The sequence below is a fragment of the Pogona vitticeps genome, chromosome 2 (genome assembly GCF_051106095.1).
Source record: "Pogona vitticeps strain Pit_001003342236 chromosome 2, PviZW2.1, whole genome shotgun sequence".
NCBI classification, from domain to species: Eukaryota; Metazoa; Chordata; class Lepidosauria; order Squamata; family Agamidae; genus Pogona; species Pogona vitticeps.
This window is the reverse complement of record NC_135784.1, coordinates 81253902-81266575: the sequence shown is the minus strand read 5'-3', so window position 1 is coordinate 81266575 and position 12674 is coordinate 81253902. Positions and strand designations below refer to the sequence as shown.

Here is a 12674-nt window from a genome sequence, read left to right as displayed (position 1 = left end):
ACATGGGTTACTACACATGGAAGGTGCCCCAGAAAAGACTGCAATCTCCTTAGGGGTCAGAAACCCCAGGGTGGGAGACACTGCTCTAAACCAGATACCTTGCAATAAGTGGGAAGTAACTGGAAGTTCTGTTCAGCAAATTTATGCTTTACTCTTGCTCTATAATTCTTCCACAACATTACCTTCAGTTGTATAGCACAGTTTCACAAAACCTATGCATTGTTTCAAGATTTCAGGCAGCTAAAACTGCATGGGGTTGGGCTGCCATTTGCCTGTAGAATAAACAGTGCTTTGAGAGGATGGACCATACAGTTAGAGCCCACACAGTGCTGGCCAAAAGATGAGTTCCTAATATCCCTGATTAAACTGAAGAAAAACAGATAAGCTGCTAGACCTCTGCAGAATGGTGGACTCTCCAAACCCCTCTTTTTCTTCTTAGCATGATTTCATTTCTTTGATTTTCCTGCCTCCTGGCAGTCAATCAATAGAATATTACATGGTTTAAGATTCTGCATCACCAGGACTGAGAAAAACGTTTTGTGTATTGATTGCCTTCAATCTATACAATAGAACGGAGGAGAGAAAACAAAATATTAGTCTCTCCACATTGTCGAATGACCTTTCTCTTGGTTAGAATGGGTAGTGAGCATTGTACCTTGAATACTGTCAGGCATAACATCAGCTGTGAGCAGCAGTTCTGATCTACCGATGGGGAGGAGACTCTGGATCAAAGCCAATGTGTCTTCCACAAACACAGATGCTTGTTATAAGGAACATATTAGCTGCACAGACAGTCTGAGCAGGAGTTTCCTATTGAAGTCCACTTTTGTTATAACATTGTATGCCCAGCACTGGATAGCAAACAGTGCTACAAATATTTGGGTAAAAACAATTTTCTCTGTACCAGGCAGTAAAAGCAGTAACATTAGAGCTCCAGAGCAACCAAGCACCACTATGCATGGATTACTTTCATTTGCTGCCCATGATACATCCATGGAAAAAGTATAATCCTAAAATAATGAGGGAAACATATTCTAAATCTAGGGGATATATATACTAAGTTTCAAACCACAAGACACATTAATCCTTTGGATTCAGAAATACCTTTACTGGCTGTTTAGAAACTTCCAAACTAGATAAGCTTTCAAGTTCCCCATAAGTCTTTTCAGAAAAAGAAAGTACTGTATAGAATTTGAGGGCTGGAAAAGAAGCAAAAATTTGCAAAGATTCAGGTCAGTTGTATTGGCCTGATTACATGACAGATATGAAATGTGTTCTGATTCTTCAAGCTTTTGCCTCTTCACCACTGCCTATATTTTATACATCTATGTGTGAAGATACTAGTGTGGTGTAGTGGACAGAGTGATGAACTAGGAGAGAGCCTGGATATGAATCCCCACATAGACATGGAAACTTACTGGAGGTGTGGAACTAGTAAGGTCACTCCTTAAATCTCTCACTTGTCTTGAAAGCCTTGTTAGCATCACTGTAAGTTGGTTCCGACTTGATGTCACGTAAAAACAACAGTGCCTGAAGTATTGTAGTATCCGAAGCTTACCTTGCTCCTTAGTTTTTAGTGATTCAACTTGGCTACTTTTTTTTTAAAATCACCCAGTACAAGATTGGGTTTTGACGGCAAACAACCAAAGCCAAACTTCCTTCAAAGAATTTCTCCTGTCATTTCAGTTGAGGAAGTAGCTCTGTCCCTAAGAAAGCAGAAGTCCCCCCCCAAAAAAGTTCCAAACTGTCATTTGCAGATGCACAGAGTTTGGGGTGAATTGAGAGGGTGGCCAGCCCTAAACTGCTGTCTCCTGCACATCACACCATTTTTCTACAGCATCAGAACGTGATTGACTCCCATTTTTAAAAACTGTTTTTTTTTTTTACCTAATGGCCCTTATATATTTTTATTGACTTCAAGACGAATTCCATACTGTCAGTGAGTTTTGCTCTGTAGAATCAGCTCCCTTCTCTTTCTCGTTAGGTTCTCAATCAATCATTTTTGCAGTATCAGTGCATGACACCGGGAAGACAGCATTGTCTTTTTGCTGACAGGTGCACCTCCAAGCAGTAATTTATTGTGCCACTACCTCAAAAGCTGTTTCTCAGTGAAATACACACACATCCCAGGTGTCACATACAGCACTGATGGTACCTGTCTGTCATGGGTTTGGAGGGAAAGTTCCATCCTATGGGGAGTGGAAGGCGGGACATCAGGGGGAGGAGCTGTACTGTATATATACTTGGAGCTTGTGTGGGGAGAGAGGAGTGGGAGTCTGTGTGTCAGACTGAGTACAACTGTGTGTCAGTTAGTACATACCTGATAGGTTCAGGTTTCTATTTAGGTAGCCAGAACTGATAGGTTCAGGGTCTGTGCTTTACTTTAAAGTGTTCTGTGTGAACCAATTGTTGTATGTATATGATTGAGACTAAGCCACGTTACAGTACCTTATTTACCTGATCTTTTTATTTACCCTGTTTGTTATATCAATAAACCTTGTTCTTTTGTTTAGTAAAATCCATTCCTGGTCTGTGTGACTCCTTATAGGGAATGGTTGGTGGCAGCATAGTTAAAGTGTGATATACTCCAGTAGGTCTGGGGTTGTCACATTGATTGGTGTCCAGCGTGTGGGATACGACTAGTCCAGTTGTCCAGTGGTCCAGCAAAGCCTTGGCAAGTGTGCCCAGAGCAAGGGGGGTCTAGTCAGGGACAATCTGAGGGCGCGTAGGTAATCTTCTAGGCTTACCTCACGGGGAGGTACGCTAGTGGAAGAACGTGCCAACTCAGGTTGGGGGGACTAGATTAGGGAGCTCTGAGGCAACCCGTTTTGGCGGGAAAGGGCTGAGGCAAAGCTGTGTGAAGTAACAGTGATCTAGCCTGTCTGCTGAGAGGCCTAGCAGAGGGGGTGAATTCTGCCTGGCAACAGTTGCAAGTTAGTGCTGAAGGAACAGCAGCAATCTATAGAAGGCTGTTTCTGAGGCAAAAGGAAAAAAGTCGTTGTTTTATTTTGAGGCTTGACTTTTGAAGGCAGCCTGTTCTGGGGAGATTATGCCCTTGACTCGAAGCCAAATGGCAGAAATGGGTGAAGTGAGAGAACCACAGGTAGACCAAGGTTCTGAGGAGGAATTTGGCTCAGTGCAGGATGAGAGCACGGGAGAACAGAACCCAGAACTCAGAAAAATGCTCCTAGCCCAACAGCATGAACTGAGGGTGAGGGAAATGGAGGAGAGGGAAAGAGAGAAACAAAGGCAATTTGAAATAGAAAGGGAAGAGAAACATAGACAATTTGAGTTAGAAAGAATGGCGTTGGAGAGAGAGAGGATGGCGTATGAGTTAAGAAAATTGGAAATGATGAACCAGAACAATAATAACAATAGAGATTCTGAGGTGGGCCAATTGTCTAAAACTGACCTGAAGAAATTCCCTGTGTACAACAAGGGAGATTGCCCTGAGGTGTTCTTTTCCCTCGTGGAAAGAGCGTTTGTGGACTTCTCAGTAAAGGAAACTGAGAAGATGACTATTATGCGATCTTTGATCAGTGGCAGCCTGGCAGAAGTCTATGCAGAGATGCCAGTGGAACTGCTGAAGGACTTCGCTGAGTTTAAAAAACTGGTGTTTGCCCGACATGGGATAAATGCGGAACAGCTGAGGCAAAGATTCAGGTCACTCACAAAGAAACCAGAGCAGACTTTTACCCAAGTGGGGGCCCAACTGGTGAGGTTGCTAGAGAAATGGCTGTCTCAGGAGGGGACAGAGACCTTCCAGCAGCTCAAAGACCTGATAGCGCTGGAACAGTTTTATTCAGTCCTGCATGGGGAACTGAAGTTCCAGGTGAGGGAGAGGAAACCGAAATCAGTGGCAGAAGCGGCAGAGATCGCAGATTTTATTTACCAAATAAGAAAGCCCTTAGGTGCTGAGGGGAAATCTGTAGGTAAACCCAAAGAAACCTACAGCAAGTACTCTCAGGGACCAGGGAAAAACCAGCAAGGGGGAGGGGCCCATGTTGAAGGGAAGCCCTCAGACATGAAACCACAAAGACCTCAGATTTTGGAGGGAAAACCAAAACCAGAGGAGAAAGACTCCAAGTACAGCAGAAAATGTTATTTCTGTCAAGGAAAGGGCCATCTAATCTCAGAGTGTGAGAAATTAAAGCAGCTAAAGGGAAATTTGCCTCATGATTTGAGTGGAACCAAGCCAAAAGCTGTGTTCTGTGTCCAGAAAGAGCAAAGCTCCTTGCCATTGAGGGAGCCTGTTACCATGGCTACTCAATCTGGACCAGTTACATCTGCTGATCAGGCTGGGGAAAATGGTCCTCTTGTGGAGGTCAAGCGCTGCTTACTAGTGAGGACAGATTCGCAATTGTTTGAGACCGCAGGGGTGGACGTAGGAATACTTGACCATCAGTATAGGGGGCTAAGGGATACTTGTTCCCAGGTGACCCTGTGCCATCCAGACATTATTCCTAGGGAGTATATAATCCCAAATGAGAGCTTGAAGGTGGCAGGGATTGAGGGACAGGTGATCTCACTGCCAGTAGCTGAGGTACCTGTGAGCTTTCAAGGCTGGAGGGGAGTTTGGCGGCTAGCGATTTCATCGACTCTGCCAGCAGCCGTGCTCGTGGGAAATGACCTGGCTGAACATGTGAAACGGGTGCTAGTGATTACACGCTCACAAGCTACCACGGGGACAGTTCAGGGGGGTAATGAAGAGCCCAAGGCTGGAGCAGATGAGGGTAGTTCCGAAGCTGTGGCAGAAACCTTAACCACAGACAGCAAATTTGGCCAAGAGCAAAAGGCAGACGCCACTCTCCGAAAGTGTTTTGAAAAGGTGACAGACACCCAGCTAACACCTGAAACCCCAGCGAGATTTCGTGAGAAAAAGGGAATTTTATATAGAGAGACCCTGATGAATATCTCAAAAGGGGGAGATGGGATCAGAAGTCAGCTAGTGGTACCTGAAAAGTATCGCCCCATGATCTTACAAAGGGGGCACTCTGACATGTTTGCTGCGCACTTAGGGGTGAACAAAACACAGCAGAGAATCACACAAAATTTTTACTGGCCTGAAATAGGGAAGCAGATCAAGGAGTTCTGTAAACAATGTGATGTGTGTCAGAGGCAGGGGAATAACCGTGACAGGACCAAAGCGAAGTTGTGCCCTTTGCCTGTGATTGACACCCCGTTCAAATGTATAGGAGTGGATATTGTGGGACCTTTGCCCAAGGCCACAAAGAGGGGGAACCGGTTCATCCTCACCATTGTGGACCATGCCACGAGGTACCCCGAAGCCATTCCCTTGACTAACATTGAAACTAACACAGTGGCAGATGCCTTGGTGGGGTATATGTCCAGGATGGGATTTGCCTCAGAAATAATCACAGATTTGGGCACATCGTTTACATCAAAGCTCATGAAACGGTTATGGCAAATCTGTGGAATTAAACACAAGGAAACCACTGCCTATCACCCCGAAAGTAATGGGTTAACGGAGAAGTTCAATGGGACTCTGATGCGCATGATTAGGGCTTACTTGGCAGAGAATCCAAACAATTGGGACCAGAAGCTGCAATCCCTTTTGTTTGCTTATCGATCAGTGCCACAAGCCAGTACCGGGTTCAGTCCGTTTGAACTTTTGTTTGGGAGAAGGGTGAAAGGTCCACTTGATTTAATCAAGCAGAATTGGGAGCAGATCACCCAGGATGACCCACAAGATGTTGTGACATATATAGACACTTTAATGATTGACCTGAAGAGAAACCTAGAGCTAGCAGCCGAAAACCTGCAAGCTCAGAAGGTCAGAAAGAAAACCTGGTATGACCAGAAAGCCAGGGTGAGGCACTTTAACCCAGGGGAGGAAGTGCTTTGGCCTAGGCCCTGCAAAGAGAACAAACTGCAGCTGGGTAGCCCAAAAATAAAATACTTGGGTCACATAGTAGGGGGAGGAGTGATAAAACCCCTAGAGGCCAAAATAGAAGCCGTTCGTGATTGGCCCAGACCCAACACCAAGAAAAAAGTCAAATCATTTCTTGGGTTGGTGGGCTACTACAGAAAGTTCATCCCGAGGTTTAGCGAGATGGCGACTCCGCTGACCGATCTGACGCGGAAGAAGACTGATGACCGCATCCCGTGGACCAGCGACTGTGAGGAGGCGTTCCGGAGGTTGAAGGAGGCGCTCATCAATTATCCAGTGCTGCGTGCTCCTGACTTCGACCGGGAGTTCATCATCTACACCGATGCGTCTAACAGCGGGGTAGGAGCAGTTCTTTGCCAGGAGGATGAAAATGGTGACCAGCATCCAGTGTCCTACCTGAGTAGGAAACTCCAGAAAGGTGAGAGACATTTGGCAACCGTGGAAAAGGAGTGCCTGGCCATAGTATACGCGATTCAGAAGGCCAAACCTTACATCTGGGGAAGACATTTTGTTCTGTGCACTGACCACTCACCACTGCAGTGGTTAAAGACAATGAAAACCCATAATAGTAAACTTATGAGGTGGGCTTTAAACCTGCAAGATTTTGACTTTGAAGTGAAGGTGGTCAGAGGGTCAATGAACTGTGTCGCTGACGCCTTGTCAAGAAGACCCGAAGAGTGAAGACGGCAAAGAAACATGGACTATGTATATTTTGGTGACCAAAAGTTAAATGTACTTGTTTATTAAACATGCTTGGTTTGTATTAATAAAGGTAACTTAATGTATTGTAAATATGAATGTTTAAATGCCTAATTGATATGTTTAACCTAGAGTGTAAGTATGGGATTGTGTTATTGTATAACTGTTTTTGTGTGTTTTGATCCTGGTTGTTTTTTGGAGAAAAGCACTTTAGCTTTTCCCCTGCAAAACAACTTATAAAGAGGGGAGGTGTCACATACAGCACTGATGGTACCTGTCTGTCATGGGTTTGGAGGGAAAGTTCCATCCTATGGGGAGTGGAAGGCGGGACATCAGGGGGAGGAGCTGTACTGTATATATACTTGGAGCTTGTGTGGGGCGAGAGGAGTGGGAGTCTGTGTGTCAGACTGAGTACAACTGTGTGTCAGTTAGTACATACCTGATAGGTTCAGGTTTCTATTTAGGTAGCCAGAACTGATAGGTTCAGGGTCTGTGCTTTACTTTAAAGTGTTCTGTGTGAACCAATCTGTTGTATGTATATGATTGAGACTAAGCCACGTTACAGTACCTTATTTACCTGATCTTTTTATTTACCCTGTTTGTTATATCAATAAACCTTGTTCTTTTGTTTAGTAAAATCCATTCCTAGTCTGTGTGACTCCTTATAGGGAATGGTTGGTGGCAGCATAGTTAAAGTGTGATATACTCCAGTAGGTCTGGGGTTGTCACAGGTGCACCTCCAAGCAGTAATTTATTGTGCCACTACCTCAAAAGCTGTTTCTCAGTGAAATACACACACATCCCAGGGTATCAAGGGTTGCTGTTGTTGTTTAGTCATTAAGTCATGTCCGACTCTTTGACTCTTCGTGACCCCATGGATCAGAGCACGTCAGGCCCTCCTGTCTTCCACTACCTTCCGGAGTTTGGTCAAATTCATGTTGGTAGTTTCGGTGACACTGTCCAACCATCTTGTCCTCTGTCATCCCCTTCTCCTCTTGCTTCATACTTTCCCAACATCATGGTCTTTTTCAGGGAGATTTCTCTTCTCATGAAATGACCAAAGTATTGGAGCTTCGGCTCCAAGATCTGTCCTTCCAGTGAGCACTCAGAGTTGATTTCCTTCAGAATGGATACGTTTGATCTCCTTGCAGGCCAGGGGGCTCTCAAGAGTCTAGTCCAGCAATTCAAAAGCAACAATTCAAAAGCACCAATTCTTCAGTGGTCAGCCTTCTTTATGGTCCAGCTCTCACTTCCATACATCACTACTGGAAAAACCATAGCTTCGAATATGCGGACGTTTGTCGGCAGGGTGATATCTCTGCTTTTAAGATGCTGTCATCGCTTTCCTCCCAAGAAGCAGGCGTATTTTAATTTTGTGGCTGCTGTCACCATCTGCGGTGATCATGGAGCTGAAGAAAGTAAAATCTGTCACTGCCTCCATATCTTCCCCATCTATTTGCCAGGAGGTGATGGGACCAGTGGCCATGATCTTAGTTTTGTTGTTGTTGAGCTTCAGACCATTTTTGCGCTCTTCTCTTTCACTCTTATTAAGAGGTACTTTAATTCCTCCTCACTTTCTGCCATCAAAGTGGTATCATCTGCATATCTGAGGTTGTTGATATCTCTTCCGGCAATCTTAATTCCAGTTTGGGATTCAATTCTGCCTATTGCATGATGTATTCTGCATTTAAGTTAAAAAAGCAGGGAGACAATATACAGCCGTGTCGTACTTCTTTTGTGTAGTCAATGAAGCAGATCTGAAACTCTCTGGCTTTCTCCATAATCCAGCGCATGTTAGTAATTTGGTCTCTAGTTCCTCTGCCCCTTCAAAACCCAGCTTGTACTTCTGAGAGTTCTCGGTCCACATACTGCTGAAGCCTACCTTGGAGGATTTTGAGCATAACCTTGCTAGCGTGGGGAATTAGGGCAATTGTACGGTGGTTGGAGCATTTTTTGGCACTGCCCTTCTTTGGGATTGGGATGTATAGAGTGATCTTTTCCAATCCTCTGGCCACTGTTGACTTTTTCCAAACTTGCTGGCATATTGAGAGTAGCACCTTAACAGCATCATCTTTTAAGGTTTTAAATAGTTCAACTAGAATCCCATCACCTCCACTGGCCTTGTTGTTAGCCATGTTATCTAAGGCCCACTTGACTTCACTCTCTAGGATGTCTGGCTCAAGGTCAACAACCACACTATCTGTGTTGTCTGGGACATCCAGATCTTTCTGGTATAATTGCTCTGTGTATGCTTGCCACCTCTTCTTGATGTCTTCTGCTTCTGTGAGGTCCCTACCATTTTTGTCCTTTATCATGGCCATCTTTGCACAAAAGGTTCCTTTAATATCTCCAGTTTTCTTGAACAGATCTCTGGTTTTTCCCTTTCTATTATTTTCCTCTATTTCTTTGCACTGTTCATTTAAGAAGGCCCTCTTGTCTCTCTTTGCTATTCTTTAGAATTCAGCATTCAATTTTCTGTAACTTTTCCTATCTCTCTTGCATTTCGTTTCCCTTCTCTTCTCTGCTATTTCTAAGGCCTCATTGGACAGCCACTTTGCTTTCTTGCATTTCCTTTTCTTTGGGATGATTTTTGTTGCTGTCTTCTGTACAATGTTACGAGCCTCTGTCCAAAGTTCTTCAGGCACTCTGTCCACCAAATCTAGTTCCTTAAACCTGTTCTTCACTTCCACTGTGTATTTATAAGGGATTTGGTTCAGATTATACCTGACTAGCCCTGTGGTTTTTCCTACTCTCTTCAGTTTAAGCTTGAATTTTCCTAGAAGCTGATGATCAGAGCCACAATCAGCTCCAGGTCTTGTTTTTGCTGACTGTATAGAGCTTCTCCATCTTTGGCACTCAAAAATGAAAGAAATATTCAGAGAATTGCTATTAACTCTCCGCTTGCTGCCATATCTTCAAATCACTATTGTACATTATTATGGAATTACAGGAGAACTAAGGTAGTATGGATATTCACACTAGATACTAAGGATACATTTAACAATATCCTTTTTTTAAAAAGTTGAGAACAGCTGCGCTAGAAGCAAGTGAATGCAACTCATGTTGATGCAGAATTGGACTATAGGAAAAGGTATGCCACTTCCTAGCATCTACCCACAAAAGAAAACTCTGATTATCATAGGGGAGAGCAAAATTGGGTTGAACTGTCTGGCTGCTATGACTTCTAAGAGAGGGCCCAGCGAAGATCACGCTGAGTGTGTGTGACCTGTGCACCATCAGAAGGAGACAGGCTGATAAATCATTTCTGCATATGATATACATAGAAAACACTAGAATTCACTCAATGTCTAATCATCATCATCATCTTGAGAAACTCCACCAGGTCTGCTTTATCTTTTTGAAAAACAAACAAACAAACAAACAAAAAACCCTCAAGTCCAGAAATATTTCTGCTCTTGGTTTTGCCTCAACTCTCATTTCACTGAAAATATACCAGAACATCAGGACCCTCCACTGCCTGAGGTGGCAATACAAATCCCCGTTCCTCAAGTCCCTCTATCATCTGGAGACACACACTGTCCACTCCCTTCATGGATGTTGCCTGGACCCATTCTTCTGCCCTGTTTTCCCCAGAAAGGAAAGCACACCCCTCCTCCACGGGCCCAACCAGGAAGGCTCAAACTGATGGCTCCACCTGGGCAGGGGCAGCAAGAAACCAGGCCACACCCCTCTCCACCCTTCTCTGGCAAAAGATTAAAGATTTAATTAAAGCTGGCGCAGTAAATACAGAACATATAAAATGCAATTTCTGTGTGTAGTGACGGGTGACTATGGAGGGTGTTATATTAAATGTTTTAATTAGCATGTTAGCTTGCGATAGTGCTACTCCACTGCTTCAGTGCTGAAATCCTCAGAAGAGGGTGGAGGCCTAGAAATGTGGTAGACAAGCTCCAGGTTGGCATGTCAAGGGGAACTGTTTGTTCCTTCCAATCCCATTACAACCTCAGCTTGTGTCCCTTGCAAAAGCCACTGCTGCTTGCTTCCGACCATGCATAACAGGAATCAAGGGATAATGCTAGGGAGATTTTGAAATAGCTTTTGCCATGCAGCAAAGAGAGTTTCGAAAATTTAATTCTGCACATAGTCTAAAATCATGGCTTGGCTTTGCAGATTCCAGTTCAAAATTAACATTGAAGGGATGTTAATCAAACAGATTATACAGCACTTTGCAGTGACGTATACCACCAATGCGCAGTGTACCTAGCCCATGCGTAGTTTTGGCAGATTTTAAAACTTTTCCCCCCATAAAGTCACCACCTCACAGTCAACTGTCTAATGTATCTGCTCCAACTCATCACCTCAATTCCTCATATAATAGAAACACTTGATTTTAGGAGCTTAAAACTCTTCACCCGTCCGATTACAAGTCATGCAGTATTTTACTGCTTTAAGGGAGTTCCGGCATTGCATATATATTTTTAGCATTGTATTTGTTTGATTCTTTTTTGTATTTCTATACTCACCACTGTTAGCTTTAAATGCTGTCTTTTAAGGATGTAAGTTGCCTTGGGTTCTTTTTAACGAGAAAGGTGAGGTAAAAATATTTTAAATAAATAAATAATGGAAATTTACAAGGTAAACCTGTATTACTTGAATTATCCCTCATATCACAGATGGGAGAATGTAGTTTCTTTAAGTGGTACTTAATAAATAATATAAGATGATGATTTGTGGAAGCATGATCAGCTAAGGTGACCTGATTATAGCAAGGTATAATCTGTAACCCTGAAGATCATCTAGACCCATTACAGAGAGAAGATATTGTAGGATTAACTGTCAAGAGCGATAAAAAGGGCAAGGCTTTTGACTGTGGTTTCAAAGAAGCTGGAGAAGATAAAATACATCTACGAGCAATATTTGCAAACTCTCTGCGGTTCAGAATGGGGATAGGGAAACATGAGCCTGTGTATAGGGATTCCCACTAGCTTCAGCCAGCATAATATCAATGATGAGGAACAATGATAGTAGCATCTTTTCCACCCATTGTCCAGAAACTGTAAACAAAACCCAAACAGCCAAAGAATAGCCACACTGCCTCTGCAATGCAGTAAAGAGTGAACCATCTCAGTTTTTCATTGCCTTTGGTCCCACATGTCCTATCTAAGCCACATTTCCATTCACTAAAGAACTAACTTCACCTCTTCCACCTATCAAAACACACTGGCTAAGAGAGTTCTCACACAGACCAGCTGAAGTTCCCCTCAGACTCTGAATTGGTAGATAAATATTCCGACCTCAGGCTGAAAAAAGCAGAGCACACCAATGAGATATGTGTCCTTTGAGGAGAAGGACTACAGTTTCTAAATAAGCTGCAGCTGTTTTACTTTGGACACATATCATCATAGGCATCCTTCAGTCTCGAGAGACTATGGTGACATGCTCTGAATCGAGGAATGTCCTCTCCAGAGCATGAAGCCCAGCTAAGGTAATATGGACTGTTACCCAAGCAGCAGATCCCCCCTCTCCACATTGCTGAAATGGTCTAATGGAAAAGCAAGAGCCAATACAACTGGTTCGAGCAATGTCGCAGGAGTTGGCAGAACGACACGAGCTGCCTTCGGGACTCCAGCTCTGGATTTTGCCTCTAGGTTAACTCCTGAAGCCTTTTCCATTTGTGGATATAGCCACAAGGCAGTGGAGGTTTGAAACTGGAGTTTTCCTTCTCCTAGATGGGCTGCCTTCCATGGCTGACGAGCCCCACCTACCCATCCTGCTCTTTAATAGTGTGGAAGTATGATCTGACCCTTAAAACTTTCCTGCCTCCCAGGCTTATGCAAATCTAATTGGCTTTCCTATTTACCATATTAAGGCCAGAGATAGAATTTGAGAATTTCGGCGCGCGGTCCTGGGACAGGCACTTTTAAAGCAGAAAGTCCCACCCCCTAGGCCCCACCCCCAGGCCATGTGGTGAGGAGACAAAAAGAACCCCCCCCCCAAAAAACCTCAGCAAAACATCCATGCAAACATACCTGGCCTTCAGAATACAAAACTTACTGGAAAAGAAAATTATGCAAGGAAAAGTTGAAGGCCATTGGAAAAGAGA

General features: G+C 43.8%; 1 protein-coding gene across 2 annotated transcripts in view; it reads right to left on the bottom strand.

Annotated features, from left to right (window-relative positions):
• The window catches only part of CACNA2D2 (calcium voltage-gated channel auxiliary subunit alpha2delta 2), a 751645-nt gene that overhangs the window by 161105 nt on the left and 577866 nt on the right, over positions 1-12674 (bottom strand). The gene's annotated exons all lie outside the window — the stretch shown is intronic.